Consider the following 17116-nt stretch of genomic DNA (forward strand, 5'->3'; position numbering starts at 1 on the left):
ACATATTGATTTCACCAACATTAATTTCATTCTCATAAACAATCCGAGGTGGAAGGATGGGTTAAGCGTTATGTCCATTTTACCAGTGGGGAAACTGAGGTCATTACTTGCTCCAGATCACCCATTGGTGAATGGTTCATCTGGAATTAAGTTTTCAGACCTGAGGTTGGTATTCTGACCAGTGTCCCTGTCTGGTTTATATTGATGCTCTGGCCCTTGTATTTTTTTTTTCCTCCAGGTAACTATGACTTTTCCTCAAAATGTAGTGGTGCAGATTGATTTATGCTGCATATTGAAATGATCTGAATAATATCCACTAAGGAATTAATATTTTAATCAAAGAATTTTTAATATGATTTGGAAAGGTGTCTTTGTGGGAGGAAGTGTGGTATGATGGCCTTGAAGGCAAACTGATCTGAGTTTGAATCCCAGCTCTCCTACTTGTTCTTGGACAGATTAATTTTTCTGAGTCTTGGTTTCCTCATGTATAAAATATGGATGTTATTATCCACCTCATAAATTTGTTGATAGCAAGTAAATGAGGTGTCTGTAAAGCGTTTAGAACTGCTCCTGGCCCGTAGTAAGCACTCAGCAAATGCATGCTCCTTGCCTTCTTTCTCTCCACTCCACTGAGCTGCCATTCTTTATTCTCTAAAATTCTCTAAAATTCTCTAAACCCTGGTGGTTTAGGTCAGTCTACCTGGTGGATTATGCATGGAAGCATAATCAGTGTTGCTATATGAATGCAGTTATGAATAATTTGTTGATTGGTCTCCAAAGGATCTAGTGTTTTAAACATAGACTTCAAAAATATTTGTCCTTACAGCTTCAAAGATATTTAAGAATCACTAAAATGTTGATTTGATATTGACTTTATTAATTCCTTCATTTAACCACTTTAATGTTTTAAGGATAAGATTAAGGGGCTTGAGATTCTGTCTTTTCTTTCACCTTCATACCCAACCACAACCCAACCTAATTTAAAGGAGAAGCAAAAATTCTTTGGGAATCACATGGGAACATTCTTTAAACACTTAGAAAGTGATGGTGGTATTTAGTGGGAAGTTAAATAGAATTTTCTTTAATGGTGCAATCTAATATCCATTGTGAAATTGGCATTTCTGAAATTGTAGAAGTGAAAACGGCAGATGGCATGTATAACAAAATAAATCACTAATAGAAATCTGTTTCCAGTTTTATGCTGGGATGGTAACCTTTTCCACAAACGTGTTTGGCTTTGGCAGTAAGTCTTAAGGAATATAAGCAAAAGATCTACAGTCCATTGGTGGAGACAACCTTAAAAAATATTAGAATGAAATGATTTATAGGCAGACTTTCCCCTCTGTGACATGAAACACTAAAGATTTCATGAAGCTTTGCTAAAATAATTACTACTTTTTAATGATAACTTAAAAAAATATATGTTTATTTATTTATTTGTGGCTTCATTGGGTCTTCGTTGCTGTACATGGGCTTTCTCTAGTTGCAGTGAGCAGAGGCTACTCATCGTTGTGGTGCCTCTCATTGCGTTGGCTTCTCTTGTTGCGGAGCACGGGCTCTAGGTGCCCGGGCTTCAGTAGTTGTGGCGTGTGGGCTCAGTAGTTGTGGCTCATGGGCTCTAGAGTGCAGGCTCAGTAGTTGTGGTGCACGGGCTTAGTTGCTGCACAGCATGTGGAATCTTCCCGGACCAGGGCTGGAACCTGTGTCCCCTGCATTGGCAGGTGGATGCTTAACCACTGTGCCACCAGGGAAGTCCCCTAACTTCTTAAAGCACTAAGTTTATTATATATTTAATATTATATATTTTGTGAAATGGAGAGAATAGAAAAATTAATTTCTGTATACCAATTTATTTCAGCAGTTACCTATGCATGGACAGTCTTGTCCCGTAAAAGCTATCACTCCCCATTGTTTTGAAGCAAATCTCAGACATCATATTTCATTTGTAAAGATTTCTGTATGTGTCAAGCCAGCTTTTAATATAATATTGGAAAGAGAAGTAATTTTGATATTTTCAAAGAGGCATGCCAGGTTCATGGGAGAAAATAAATGCCTTTTACTTGATGTTTTCATGGTAGTAAATATAGGTGTGATCAGAATTGAAAACCTCATTAAACAACTTGGACTTATAAAATGTCTGTGTTGCTCTTCAGAATACTACTTATTTTACTGTAATACACTTACTTTCCATTAGGAAACATGTGAAAAATTATTGATAGTTTTGGAGTATGCGGACATCAGCATTGTTTAAGTACCAGTCTCAGAAAGGTAAATACTAAGATTTTCTTATATTTCAGAAAAAGCAAAAACATGGGTGATAGATTTTATGAACATTGGAGAGGAACTGATTGAAATCCCGATTTTTCTAGAATTTATTGACAAACATGAGACAATTCATAGATGTACTGTCCTGACTTCAGTTAATTGGGCCTATAATTTTTAGAATAGTGCTACTAGCAGGCTTCTCACTATTTTGGGCCTGCCATTTGATTCTTGCCTTTACAGAGCCTGGTGACCGAACTCAGAGAAGAGAGAAGCCTTTCCTGGCACTTGAGCCAGTCTTCACATTTTTATCTCTAGGACTCTCAGGTGTCTCTACATTCTGGGACTGCAGGGCAGGGTAGGACAAGTGAGACCTCAGTTCATCACAGGCAGCAGCTTGTTCAGAAACGTTGGGGCCAGTTAGTCCTAGTGTTCATTCCCTGTTTACTGACTTATTTTGTTTTTTGTGCTCTATTTTCTACGTGGCCATTGTTTTGCCATAGCCTGGGTTCTCAAATTTAATTTGAGTAGCACTGCCAATATATTGCCATATCCATTTTTTTATATTAGCTGATTTTTCATTTAGGTTAGTGTTATAAATTTTCTTTTGAAATTTAAGTAGAAATGTAGTTCTTTTTATAGAAAAATGTTTTGTAGATAATAGTATGGGTGGTAGTTATGGCAAAGGTCATGAAACTAGTAACTGATTGAAATTTTGGAAATTGTAAGTTCTATTTTTAGAAAACAGCTTTATTGAGATATTTAACATACCATTAAATTCAATCATTAAAGTGTACACTTCAGTGGTTTTTAGTGTATTCATGGAATTGTGCAACCATCACCACAATCAATTTTAGAACATTTCAGTATCCCACTATGAAGCCCCATAACTATTAGCATTCATTCCCTATTCCTGACTTCCCTCCCCACTTTTCCATCCTACTCCCTACCTCTGCCCCAGGTAACTACTAATCTACTTTCTTTCTCTATGAATTTGCTTATTTTGGCAAATAGGATCATGCAGTATGCGGATTTTTGTGTCTGACTTTTTCCATTTAACGTAACATTTATAAGGTTCATCTATGTTGTAGCATGTATCAGCACCTTATTCCTTTTTTTAAAATATAAGTTTCAGGTGTACAGCATTATAAGTTACCATCTGTATACACTACGAAGTGACCACCACCACAATTATAGTTACCATCTATCACCATGTAGTTGCCCCCTCCTTCGTCCACTTCCCCCCCACCCCCCACCAATCCCCTACCCCTCTGGTAACTACTAATTTGTTCTCTGTATCTGTGAGTTCGTCATTGTTTTATTTTGTTTGTTTGGGTTTTTTTTCAGTCCACATATGAATGAAATCATACAGTTTTTTCTCTTTCTCCTTCTAACATATTTCACCTATCATAATACCTTCATGGTCCATCCATGTTGTTGAGAATGGTAGGATTTCATTCTTTTCTGTTACTGAATAATATTCCATTGTATATATATATATCACATCTTCTTTATCCACTCATCCATCGATGGAGACTTAGGTGATTTCCTTACCTTAGCTATTGTGAATAATGCTGCAGTGAACGTAGAGGTGCATGTATCTTTTTAAAATAGTGTTTTCTTGTTCTCCCAATAAATACCTGGAGGTGGAATAGCTGGGTCAAATGATAGTTTTATTCTTAATTTTTTGAGGAATCGCCATAGTGTTTTCCGTAGTGGCTACACCGATTTACAGTCCCACCAATAGTGTATAAGAGTTCTCTTTTCTCGGCATCCTCTCCAACATTTGTTATTTCTTGCTTTTTTTGATAATGGCCATTCCAACAGGCATGAGGGGATATCTCATTGTGGTTTTGATTTGCATTTCCCTGATAATTAGTGATGTTGGACATTTTTTTTCATGTGCCTGTTGGCTATCTGTATTTCTTTTCTGGAAAAATGTCTATTCATATCCTTTGCCCATTTTTAAATTGAGTTTTTTCTGTTGTTGTTGAGTTGTGTGAGTTCTTTATATGTTTTGGATATTAACCCCTTATCAGATATATCATTTGCAAATATCTTCTCCCATTTGGTAGGTTGCCTTTTTGTTTTATTGATGGTTTCCTTTGCTGTGCATAAACTTTTCAGTTTGATGTAGTCCCATTTGTTTATTTTTGCTTTTGTTTTCCTTGCCTTTGGAGTCAGATCCACAAAAACATTTAAAGACTGATCAGTGAGGTTACTGCCTATGTTTTCTTCTAAGAATTTTATGGTTTCAGATCTTACATTCAAGCCTTTAATCTGTTTTGAGTTAATTTTTGTGTATGGTGTAAGATGGTGGTCTAGTTTCATTTTCTTGTGTGTGACTGTCCAGTTTGCCAACCACCATTTATTGAAGAGAAAATCCTTTGCTCCTTTGGTGTAAATTAATTATCCATATATGAGTGGGTTTATTTCTGGACTGTGAGTTCTGTTCCACTGATCTATGTCTCTATTTCTGTGGCAGTATCACACTGTTTTGATTGCTGTAGCTTTGTAGTATAGTTTGAAATCAGGGAGCATGATACCTCTAGCCTTCTTCTTTCTCAGGATTTTTTTGGCTATTCAGGATTGTTTGTGGTTCCATACAAATTTTGGAAGTGTTTGTTTTAGTTCTGTAAATGTTGCCATTTGAATTTTGATAGGGATTGCATTGAATCTGTAGATCACATTGGGTCATATGGACATTTTAACAATATTAATTCTTCCAATCCATGAGCATAGAGCATCTTTCCATTTATTTGTGTCTTTTTCATTTTCTTTCACCAGTGTCTTATATAGTTTTCAGTTTACAGGTCTTTCATCTCCTTGGTTAAATTTATTCCTAGGTATTTTATTCTTTTTGATGCAGTTATAAATGGGAATGTTTTCTTAATTTCTCTTTCTGATAGTTTATTGTTGTGTAGAAATACCACAGATTTCTGTGTATTGATTTTGTATCCTGCACCTTTACTGAATTCATTTATTGGTCTTAACAGTTTTTGGTGGAGTCTTCAGGGTTTTCTATGTATAGTATCATGCCATCTACAAATAGTGACAGTTTTACTTCTTCCTTTCCATTTTGGATGCCTTTTATTTCTTTTTCTTGCCTAATTGCTGTGGCTAGGATTTCCAATACCATGTTGAATAAGAGTGGTGAAGGTGGGCATTCTTGTCTTGTTCTTGTTCCTAGATGAAAAGTTTTCAACTTTTCACTGTTCAGTATGTTAGCTGTGGGTTTGTTGTATGTAGCCTTTATTATGTTGAGGTATGTTTGCTCTGTACCCACTTTGTAGAGAGTTTTTATTATAAGGGGATGTTGACTGTTGTCAAATGCTTTTCTGCATCTATCAAAATGATCATGTGATATTTATCCTTCCTTTTGTTATTGTGATGTATCACATTTATTGATTTGTGAATTTTGAACCATCCTTGCGACCGTGGAATAAATCCCACTTGATTGTGGTGTACTTGGTGTATGATCCTTTTACTGTATTGTTGGACGCCATTTGCTAATGTTTTGTTGAGGATTTTTTAATCTATCAAAGCTATTGACCTGTAATTTTTTTTTTTTGTTTTTTTGGTCACGTCCTTGTCTGGTTTTAGTATCAAGGTAATGCTGGCTTTGTAAAATGTGTTTAGAAGGTTTTCCTTCTCCTCAGTTTTTTGAAAGAGTTTGAAAAGGATAGGTGTTAAATTTTCTTTGACTGTTTTGTAGAATTCACCAGTGGTGCCATTTGGTCATGGACTTTTGTTTATTGGAAGGTTTTTTATTTCTGTGTCAGACTCCTTAATAGAAATCTGTCTATTCAGATTTTCTATTTTTTCATGATTGTTTTGAAAGATTATATATTTCTGGGAATTTATCCATTTCTTCTAGGTTGTCAAATTTGTTGGTGTATAATTACTTATAATAGTCTCTTTTGATCCTTTATTTCTGAGGTATCAATTTTAACATCTCCTCTTTCATTTATGATTTAATTTGAGTCCTCCTCCTTTTTTTCTTGGTTAGTCCAGCTAAAAGTTTGTTGAATTTGTTTATCTTTTCAAAGAACCAGTACTTAGTTCCATTGATCTTTTCTGTTTTTTTTTTGTTTTAATTTCTATTTTATTTGTTTCCTTCCTATCTTTATTATTTCCTTCTACTAATTTGGGGCTTCATTTGTTCTTCTTTTTGTAGTTCCTTTAGGTGTTAGGTTAGATTGTTTATTTGGGATTTTTCTTGTTCCTTAAGGTAGGCCTGTATTGCTATGAACTTCCCTCTTAGAACTGCTTTTGCTTCATCCCACTGAATTAGGTATATCACATTTCTGTTTTCATTTGTCTCTGGGTATTAAATTCTTCTTTGATTTCTTCAGTGACCCACTGGTTGTTAAGTAACATGTTGTTTTACTGTCCATGTTTCTGTGATTTTTCCCATTTTTTTCCCCTTGCGATTGATTTCTAGTTTCATACTATTTGGTTGCAGAAGATACTTGACATGATTTCAGTCTTCTTGACTTTATTGAGACTTGTTTTGTGACCTAACATGTGGTCTGTCTTGGAGAATGTTCCATGTGCACTTGAGAAGAATGTGTAATCAGTTGCTTTTGATGGAATGTACTCTATTTATCTATTAAATCTACTTAGTATAATTTGTTGTTTAAACCTGATGTTTCCTTATTGATTTTCTGTCTGGATGATCTATCTGTTGTTGTAAGTGGGGTGTTAAATTCCCCTACTATTATTGTATTGCTTTCCATTTCTCCCTTTAATTCTGTTAATATTTGCCTTATATATTTTGGTTCTCCCCTGTTAGGTACATGTACATTTAGAAATGTTATGCAGTCTTGCTGGATTGACCCCTTTATCCTTATATAATGTCTTTGTCTTTTAATACCATCTTTGTTTTAAAGTTTGTCTGTTATGAGTATAGCTATTCCAGCTTTCTTTTCATTTCTATTTCCATGGAATATCTTTTTCCATCCTTTTACTTTCAGTCTGTGTGTGTTCTTTCTTCTGAAGTGAGTCTCTTGTAGACAGCATATAGATGTTTTTTTTTTAAATCCCTTCAGCCACTCTGTGTCTTTGGATTTGTGAATTTAGTCCATTTACATTTAAAGTAATTATTGATGGGTACTTATTGCCATTTTGTTAACTGTTTACTGGATGTTATTGTAGTGCCTCCCTGTTGCTTATTTTCTTTCTCTCTTCCCTTGTGTGTTGGTGGTTTTCTTTAGAGTTATGTTTAGATTCCTTTCTCATTTTCTTCTGTGTATTTACTATAAGTTTTTTCGTTGCTGTTACTCTGAAGTTCACATACAATATCCTACTTACCGTATAATTAGTATGTATTGGGTTGGTAGCAACTTAAATTTGAACAAATTCCAAAGGTTTATCTTTTTACTACCCCCAACATTTTATACTTTGATGACACATTTTACATCTTATTTTGTGTATCTCTTAACTAATTGCAGTTATAGTTGATTTTATTACTTTTTGTCTTTTAATTTTCATGCTTGCTTTCTGAGTGATTGATCCACTACCTTTGTTACTTATTTACCTTTTCCAGTGTGATGTTTCCTTCCATAAATTTTCTTATTAATTAGTGTCATTTCTTTTCAGCTTAAAGAAGTCCCTTTAATATTTCTCTTAGGGCCAGTATAGTGATCATGAGTTCTTTTAGCTTTTGCTTCTCTGGGAATCTCTTGATGTCTTACTGAATTCTGAATGACAACCTTGCTGGGTAGAGCATTCTTGGTTGGAAGTTTTTTCTCTTTACTTTGAATATGTTATGCCATTCTCTTCTGGCCTGTGAAGTTTCTGCTGAAAAATCTGCTGATAGCCTTTTGGGGTTTCCCTTCTATGTAACAAGTTGTTATTCTCTTGCTGCTTTTAGGATTTTCTCTTTACCTTTAACTTTCAGCATTTTAATCATAATGTGTCTTGTTATGTATCTCTCTTGATTCACCTTATTTGGAACTCTTGGGGCTTCCTGGACCTGGATGTCTGTTTCCTTCCCTAGATTAGGGAATTTCTGAGCCACTATTTAAATAATTTATTTTGGCCCTTTCTCTGTCTCTTCTTCTTCTGGGACCCCTATAATGTGAATGTTATGCTGCTTAATGTTGTCCGAAAGGTCCCTTATCATATCTTCACTTTTTAAAATTCTTTCTTCATTTTGCTGCTATGTCTGGGTGAATTCCATTCTTTAGTCTTCCAGCTTGATGATTGGTTCTACCTCATCAAGTCTACTGTTGAACCCCTGTAGTGTATTTTTCAGTTCAGTTATAATTTCTGTTTGGTACATTCTTATGTCTTCTATTTTTTCGTTGAAGGTCTCACTGTGTTTTTCCATTCTTCCAAGTTCAGTGAGCATTTTATTATTATTACTATTTTTTGCTGCATTGGGTCTTTGTTGCTGCACACGGGCTGTCTCTAGTGCAGTGAGTGGGGCCTACTCTTTGTTGTGGTGGCTCCTCTTGTTGCAGAGCACAGGCTCTAGGTGCATGGGCTTCATTAGTTGTGGCACGTGGGCTCAGTAGTTGTGGCGCATGGGCTTAGTTGCTCCATGGCATGTGGGATCTTCCTTGACCAGGGCTTGAACCTGTGCCACCTGCATTGGCAAGTGGATTCTTAACCACTGCGCCACCAAGGAAGTCCCTGGTGAGCATTTTTATGACATTACTTTTAACTCTTTATCAAGTAGATTGTTTATCTCTCTGTGATTTAGTTCTTCTCTTGAGGTTTTTTCCCTTGGTTTTTCAGTTGGAACATATTTCTCTATTTCCTCATTTTGCCTAAGTCTCTGTGTTTGCTTCTGTGTATTAGCTGTATCAGCTGTTTCCCAATCCTGAAGGAGTGGTCTTATATAGATGTCCTGTGGGGCTCAGAAGTGTAATTCTGCCTGGCCACCAGAGCCAGGTGTTCCTAGGTGGACTGCATGGGCCTCCTATTGTGGCAGGGCCACAGTGACTGTGGGGCACTGATGGGCAGGGCTGTCACTCAGCTGGCTATGAGGCCTGGCTTAGGCACAGGGGTAGGCAGAGCTCTAAGTGGGGCATGGCCACTGGCACTAACAGGTTACATGGAGAAATTCAAATGCATGCCCGCCAGCGCTGGCATTAGCAAGGTAGCCTGACATCACAAAAATGGCTCCCACTGACACTTCCTAACTCACTTTGTGAGGCCAATATCACCTTGATACCAAACAGAGTAAATTACAGGCCAATATCTTTGATGAACATTTCAATACAAGCAAAAATCTGCAACAAAGTATTGTTGAGTCAGCAAAAAGTATTCAGACTGAATTCAACAGTACATTGAAAGGATCATTTACCATAATCAAGTGGGATTTATTCAACATTTACAAATCAGTAAATGTGATATACCACATTAGCAAAATGAAGGCCTCAAATCATATGATTATCTCAATAGATGCAGAAAAAACATTTGACAAGATTTAATGCTAATTTATAATAAAAACTCTCAACATAGGAGGGACATACCTCAACATAATAAAGGCCATATATAAAACAAACCTTCAGATAACATCATACGTAATGGTGAAAAATTTAAAGCTATCTCTCTAAAATTGGGGCAAGACAAGGATGCCAACTCTTGCCACTCTTATTCAGCATAGTATTGGAAGTCCTAGCCAGAGCACTTAGGCAAAAAAGAGAAGTAGAAGTCATCCAAATTGGAAAGAGGTAAATTCACCACTATTTGCAGATGACATGATTTTATAAATAGAAAACTCTTAAAGACTCCACCAAAAAGCTATTAGAAATAATAAATACAGGGGAATTCTCTGGTGGTCCAGTTGTTGGCGCTTCGTGCTTCCACTGTGGGGGTCACAGGTTTGATCCCTGGTTGGGGAACTAAGATTTTGCATGCTGCATGGCCAAAAAAGAAAGAAGAAAGAAAGAAAGAAAGAATAAATACAGTAAAGTTGCAGGGTACAAAATCAAAATACAAAAATTTGTTGTGTTTCTATCTGCTAGCAATGAGCAGCTCGCAGGAAGAGAAATTAGGAAAAGAATCCTATTTAAATTACAACAAAAAGAATAAAATATGTAGAAATAAACTTAACTACAGATTTGAAAGACCTTTACACTCAAAAGTGGAAGACATTGAAAGAAATTGAAGAAGACATAAATATAAATAGATATTCCATGCTTACGGATTGGAAGAAGTAATATTGTTAAAATGTCCATATTACCTAATGCAATCTGCAGATTCAGTGCAATACCTATCAACATTCCAAGGACAATTTTCAGAGAAATAGAGCCAAAAATTATAAAATTTACATAATATTAAAATTTACATGGAACCACAAGATACTGAATAGCCAAGGCAATCCTGAGAAAAAAGAACAAAGCTGGAGGTATCACACTCCCTAATTTCAAACTATACTACAAAGCTATAGTAAGCAAAACAGCATGGTATTGGCAGAAAAATAGATAAACTGGTCAGTGGAAGAGATTTGCGAGGCCAGAAATAAATCCACTCATATATGGAGAATTGATTTATGACAAAGGAGCATAGAACATACAATGAAGAAAGGCTGACTTCTTCAACAAATGGTGCTAGGAAAACTTGACAGCCATGTGCAAAAAAATGAAACTCTAGCTCACACCATACACAAAAATCACTAGCTCACACCATACACAAAAATTAACTCAAAATGAATTAATGATTTGAATGTAAGACCTGAAACCGTAAAACTCCAGAAGAAAACACAGGCAGTATGCTCTTTGACATTGGTCTTAGCAATATCTTTCTAGATTTGTCTCTTCAGGCAAGGGAAACAAAAGCAAAAATAAACAAATGGGACTACATCAAACTGAAAAGATTATGTGCAGCAAGGGAAACAGTCAGCAAAACAAAGACAACCTACTAAGGGGGAGAAGATACTTGCAAATGATGTATCTGATAAGGGGTTAGTATCCAAAATATATAAAGAATTCATACAACTTAATAACAAAAAGCAACAACCCAATTAAAAAATGGGCAGAGGATCTGAATAGACATTTTTCCAATGAAGACATACAGATGGCAATAGGCACATGAAGAGATGTTCAACATCATTAATAGGGAGATGCAAATCTAAACTATAACAAGATACCCCTCATGCCTGTTAGAATAACTATTCAGAAAGCCAAGAAATAACAAATGTTTGTGAGGATGTGGAAAAAAGGGAACCCTTATGCACTTTTGGTGGGACTGTAAATTGGTGCAGCTACTGTGGAAGACATTATGGAGATTCTTCAAAAAATTAGGAATAGATCTACCATATGATCCAGCTATCCCACTTCCTGGTATTTATCTGAAGAATATGAAAACACTAATCTGAAAAGATAGCTGTATCCCTATGTTCATCACAGAATTATTTGTTTTAAAATAATTTTTTAAAATTTTATTTATTTATTAATTATTGGCTGCATTGGGTCTTTGTTGCTGCACGCAGGCTTTCTGTAGTTGCGGTGAGCGGGGGCTCCTCTTTCGTTGCAGTGCACGGGCTTCTTATTGCGGTAGCTTCTCCTATAGTGGAGCACAGGCTCTAGGTGTGTGAGCTTCAGTAGTTGTAGCGCACGGGCTCAGTAGTTGTGGCTCGTGGGCTCTAGAGTGCAGGCTCAGTAGTTGTGGTGCACGGGCTTAGTTGATCCACGGCATGTGGGATCTTCCTGGACCAGGGCTCGAACCCATGCCCCCTGCATTGGCAGGTGGGTTCTTAACCACTGTGCCACCAGGGAAATCCCCGCAACATTATAATCACTAAGATATGGAAACAACCTAAGTGCCCATCAACATATGAACGGATACAGAAGATGTGATACATATATATATGATATGGATATGTATTTGTATACACACACACACAATGAAATACTACTGAGCCACAAAAAGATGAAATCTTGCCATTTACAACCACATGGATGGAACTTGAGTGTATTATGCTAAGTGAAATAAACCACATGGAGAAAGACAAATACTGTAAAATTTCACTTATGTGGAATATAAAAACAAACAAAAAATAAGTGAACAAACCAAATCAAAAGAAACGCGGATAAAGAGAACAGAGTAGTGGTTACCAGAGAAGAAGGGACAGAAAGGAGTAGGGTGAAATGCATAAAGGAGATTAACTGTGTGTTGACACATGGAATCTAAATTTTTGGTGGTGAGCACACTGTAGGGTATACAAAAGTAGAAATATAATGTTGTATACACAAAATTATATAATGTTATGAACCAGGTTACCTCAAAAAATAAATCTTAAAAAAAAGTCTCCTGTCAGTGTCTCAGTCCCTGGGGAATGTTCTAATTGGATTCTGCCTCTCTGGCAGATGCTTCAAGATAGTAAGTGGGTCCTCATTACTTAGGGTCCACGCTTTTTAATCAGGTGTTTTTACGCTGATTCTTGGGTTAAGTCTACCTGTGAGCCCTTTAAGAGTGGGTTGTCCATACTCTGAAGTTTTATAGGTTTCCTGGGCATATTTTCTGTTGGTATTTGAAGACAGTTTGGGGGGCCCATCTCTCCTGTGCAGCGTCTACTGGTTGGAGTGCTTGATGTGGAGCTCGCATCCCTCACTTTTCAGGCAAAGATCCATACCTTTGTGGTTCCTCCCGATTGTGAATTGACACAGCTGGTGGGTGGGTTTTCCTTGGTGAAACTTTCTCTGCCTCTCTGATCCTCTGCCTCTCCTATCTGTCTTGATGATGTGCTTTTACCTTTTGTTGTGGAGGTTCTGTTTACCCAGTTTTCATGTCCCTTTCCAAGGAAATTATTCCATACGTAGTTTTAGATTCATTGTGTCTGTAGGAGGAGGTGAGTTCAGGATCTTCCTGCAGCACCATGTGAACGCTCCCGAACCTTTTTTTTTTTTTTTAAATAAAACTTTTTTCTTAGAGCGGTTTTAGAATTGCAGCAAAATTATGAGGCACATATAGAGACTTCCCATGTACTCCCTGTCTCCACTCATGCATAGCCTCCCCATTATCAACATCCCCTGCCAGAGTGGTACATTGGTTACAATTGATGAACCTACATAGACAAATTATTGTCACCCAAAGTCCATAGTTTACATTACTGTTTAGTCTTGGTGTTTTACATTTTATGGGTTAGGACAAATGTATAATGGTATGTATCCACCATTATAGTATCATACAGAGTACTTTCACTGACTTAAAAATTCTCTGTGCTCTACCTATTCATTCCTCCTTCCCCTTGAATCCCTGGCAACCATTGATGTTTTTCTTGTCTTGGTAATTTTGACTTTTCCAGGAACTTCATTTCTTTTATGGATGTACCACATTTTATTTATTCATTCATCAGTTGATAGTCATTTGGGTTGTTGCACTTTTTGAATTCTATGGACAATGCTACTGTGAATATCTGTGTATAAGCTTTTTTTTGTGGGGCTATATTTTCATTTCTCTTGGGTATGTTTCTAGGAGTGGAATTGCTGGGTTATACTGTAACTCTGTATTTAACCTTTTAGGAACTGCCAGAATGTTTACAAAACCAGCTGCACTATATTGCATTCACAATCCGCAGTGTATGGTGGTTCCAGTCTTTTCACATCCTCTATAACACTGGTTTTGTCTGTCTTTTGGATTATAGTCATTCTGGTAGTTGTGAAGAGGTATCTCATTGTAGTTGTGAGGTTGTGATTTGTATTTCACTAATGACTAATGATGTTTAGCATCTTTTGATGTTCTTATTAGCCATTTATTTATCTTTTTGGGAGAAATGAGAACATGGCCTTTTTAACCTGATGTAATGGTGACATTTAACCTGACATGGGCTCTTGGTGTCACTCCTGTGCTTGCTCACTCTATTGGTTTTTTTTATTCAAGTGATTGCTCCCCAGAAATCCATTGTATTTAAATACTCTACTGTGACACACACATCCCTTATTTAAGTTTATTAATCTACACATTATATTTTACCCAAGTAAGTTAAATTAGGTCCCATTTGCTTATTTTTCCTTTTGTTTCCTTTGCCTTAGGAGGCAGATCCAAAAAAATATTGCTACAGTTTATATCAAAGAGTGTTCTGCCTGCACTTTCTTGTAGGAGTTTTATGGTTTCCAGTCTTACACTTAGGTCTTTAATCCATTTTGAGTTTATTTTTATATTTTGAGTGAGAAAATGTTCTAATTTCATTCTTTTACGTGTAGCCGTCCAGTTTTCCCAGCAGCAGTTATTGAAGAGACTGGCTTTCTTCTATTATATATTTCTGCCTCCTTTGTTGTAGATTAATTGACTGCAAGTGCACGGGTTTATTTCTGGGCTCCCTATTCTCTTCAATTGATATATGTGTCTGTTTTTGTGTCAGTGGCATATTGTTTTGATTTCTGTAGCTTTGTAGTATAGTCTGAAGTCAGGGAGTGTGAGTTCAGATTTGTTCTTTTTTCTAAAGATTGCCTTGGCTATTTAGTTTGTTTTGTGATTCCAAATGATTTTTTGTTCTAGTTTTGTGCAAAAATGTCATGGGTATTTTGATAGAGATTGCATTAAATATGTAGATTGCTTTGGGTTATATGGGCATATTAACAATTCTTCCAATCCATAAACATGGGTTATCTTTCCATCTTTCTGTATCATCTTCAGTTTCCTTCATCAGTATTTTATAGTTTTCAGAGTATAGGTCTTTCATCTCCTGGATTAAGTTTATTTCTAGATATTTTATTCTTTTTGATGTGATTTTAAATGTTTTTTTCTTTCCCTGATAGTTTATTATTAGTGTGTAGAACAACAACATATTTCTGTATATTAGCCTTGTACCCTGAATCTTTACTGAATTCACTTCTTAGTTCTAATGGTTTTTTGGTTGGGACTTTAGGGTTTTCTATATATAGCATCATGTCATTTGCAAATAGGGACAGTTTTACTTCTTTTCTTCCAATCTGGATGCGTTTCGTTTCTTTTTTTTTGTCCAATTGCTGTGACTAGGATTTACAATACTTTGTTAAATAGAAGTGGTGAAAGTGGGAATCCTTGTTCCTGAGTTTAAAGGAAAAACTTTCAACTTTTCATCATTGAGTATGGTATTAACTGTGGATTTGTCATAAATAGCCTTTATTATGTTCAGATATGTTCCTTCTAAACCAGCTTTGATGAAAGTTTTTGTCATGAATGGATGTTGAATTTTGTCAGATACTTCTTCTGCATCTATGACTGTGATTTTTATTGTTCCTTTTGTTAATGTTGCGTATTACATTGATTTGCAGATATCGAACTGTCCTTGTATCCTTGGAATAAATCTTGCTTGATCATGTGTATGATTCTTTTTATATATTGTTGAAATCAGTTTGCTAATATTTTGTTGAGCATGTTTGCATCTATATTCATCAGAGATATTGGCCCATAATTTTCTTTTTTTGGAGTATCTGTGTCTCTTTTTGTTATCAGCATAATGGTGGCATTGTAGGATGAATTTGGGAGTGTTTCCTCCTCTTCAACTTTTTGGAATAGTTTGAGAAGGATAGGTATTAGCCCTTCTTCATATGTTTTGTAGAATTTCTCTATGAAGCTGTGAGTCCCTGAACTTTTGTTTGCTGTCAGTTTTTTTTTTTATTATTAATTCAGTTTCATTGTTAGTTATCAGTCTGTTCAGATTATCCATTTCTTGTTGATTCCATCTTGGACGTTTGTATGTTTCTAGAAATTTATCCATTTCTTCTGTATTGTCCAATTTGTTACCATATAACTGCTTGTAGTATTCTCTTATGATTTTTTGTATCTCTGTGATATTAGTTGTAATTTCTCCTGTTTAATTTCTTATTTTGTTTATTTGGGTCTGCTCTCTTTTTTTCTTGATGAGCCTGGTTAAAGGCTTTAAATTTTGTTTGTCATTTCAGAAAACCAGGTCTTGGTTTTATTGATCCTTTTTATTGTTTTTTTGGTCTCCGTTTTATTTGTTTCCTCTCTGATCTTTATTATTTCCTTCCTTCTGCTCACTTTTGGCTTTTTTGTTGTTCTTTTTCTAATTCCTATAGATGGTAGGTTAGGATTCTTATTTGAGATTTTTCTTGTTCCCTGACATAGGTCTGTATTGCTATAAACTTCCCTCTTAGGTCTGCTTTTGCTGCATCCCATAGACTTTGGAGAGTTGTGTTTTTATTTTCATCTATCTGAAGGTAATTTTTGATTTCCTCTTTGATTTTTTCATTGATCTATTTTTTTTAATAGTCTGTTGTTTGGTCCCCTTGTGTTTTTTTTTCTCATTTTTCTTCCTGTAATTGATTCTAGTTTCATACTACTATGGTTGGAATATTGCTTGATGTAAATTTTCTTAAATTTTAAAAAATAAATTATATTTATTTTTGGCTGCATTGGGTCTTCATTGCTGCATGTGGGCTTTCTTTAGTTGTGGCAAGTGGGGGCTACTCTTTGTTGTGGTGCGTGTGACTCTCACTGCAGTGGCTTCTCTTATCGCGGAGCACAGGCTCTAGGCATGCAGGCTTCAGTAGTTGCGGAGCTGCAATGGAGCAAGAGGGGCTGGAGCGGGCACTCAGTGTGGATTGGGGCATGCGCTGGGGCTGTCCAGGCCTTACAGTCACAGTCCAGACCACTCCCAATCTGCTGCTTCTGGGAGTGCCAGTAATGGCTGCCCTTGCCCCATTCAGATGCAGAGCTGGGTCCAAGTTGGCACCATCCCCCACAACTGTGCACTTTCCTTGGCAGCGGCAGCCTTCACCCTAGTCGGGAGCTGTGTGGCGGAGCAAGGTAGGCTAGGGCGTGCACTGGGCTGGTTGTGGAAACCAGCTAGAGTCCCAGGCAGTCTCAGTCTGCTTCCTCTGCCTTGTTTTGGGAGCAGGCAAGCATGTGCATGCTCTTAATGAGTGGAGTTCACGTTTCTCACAGCCCCCCT

General features: G+C 36.4%; 1 protein-coding gene across 3 annotated transcripts in view; it reads left to right on the forward strand.

Annotated features, from left to right (window-relative positions):
* The window catches only part of SCAPER (S-phase cyclin A associated protein in the ER), a 495909-nt gene that overhangs the window by 957 nt on the left and 477836 nt on the right, over positions 1–17116 (forward strand). The window lies entirely within an intron of this gene.

The sequence above is a fragment of the Grampus griseus genome (assembly GCF_964374135.1).
Source record: "Grampus griseus genome assembly, chromosome: 2".
NCBI classification, from domain to species: domain Eukaryota; kingdom Metazoa; phylum Chordata; class Mammalia; order Artiodactyla; family Delphinidae; genus Grampus; species Grampus griseus.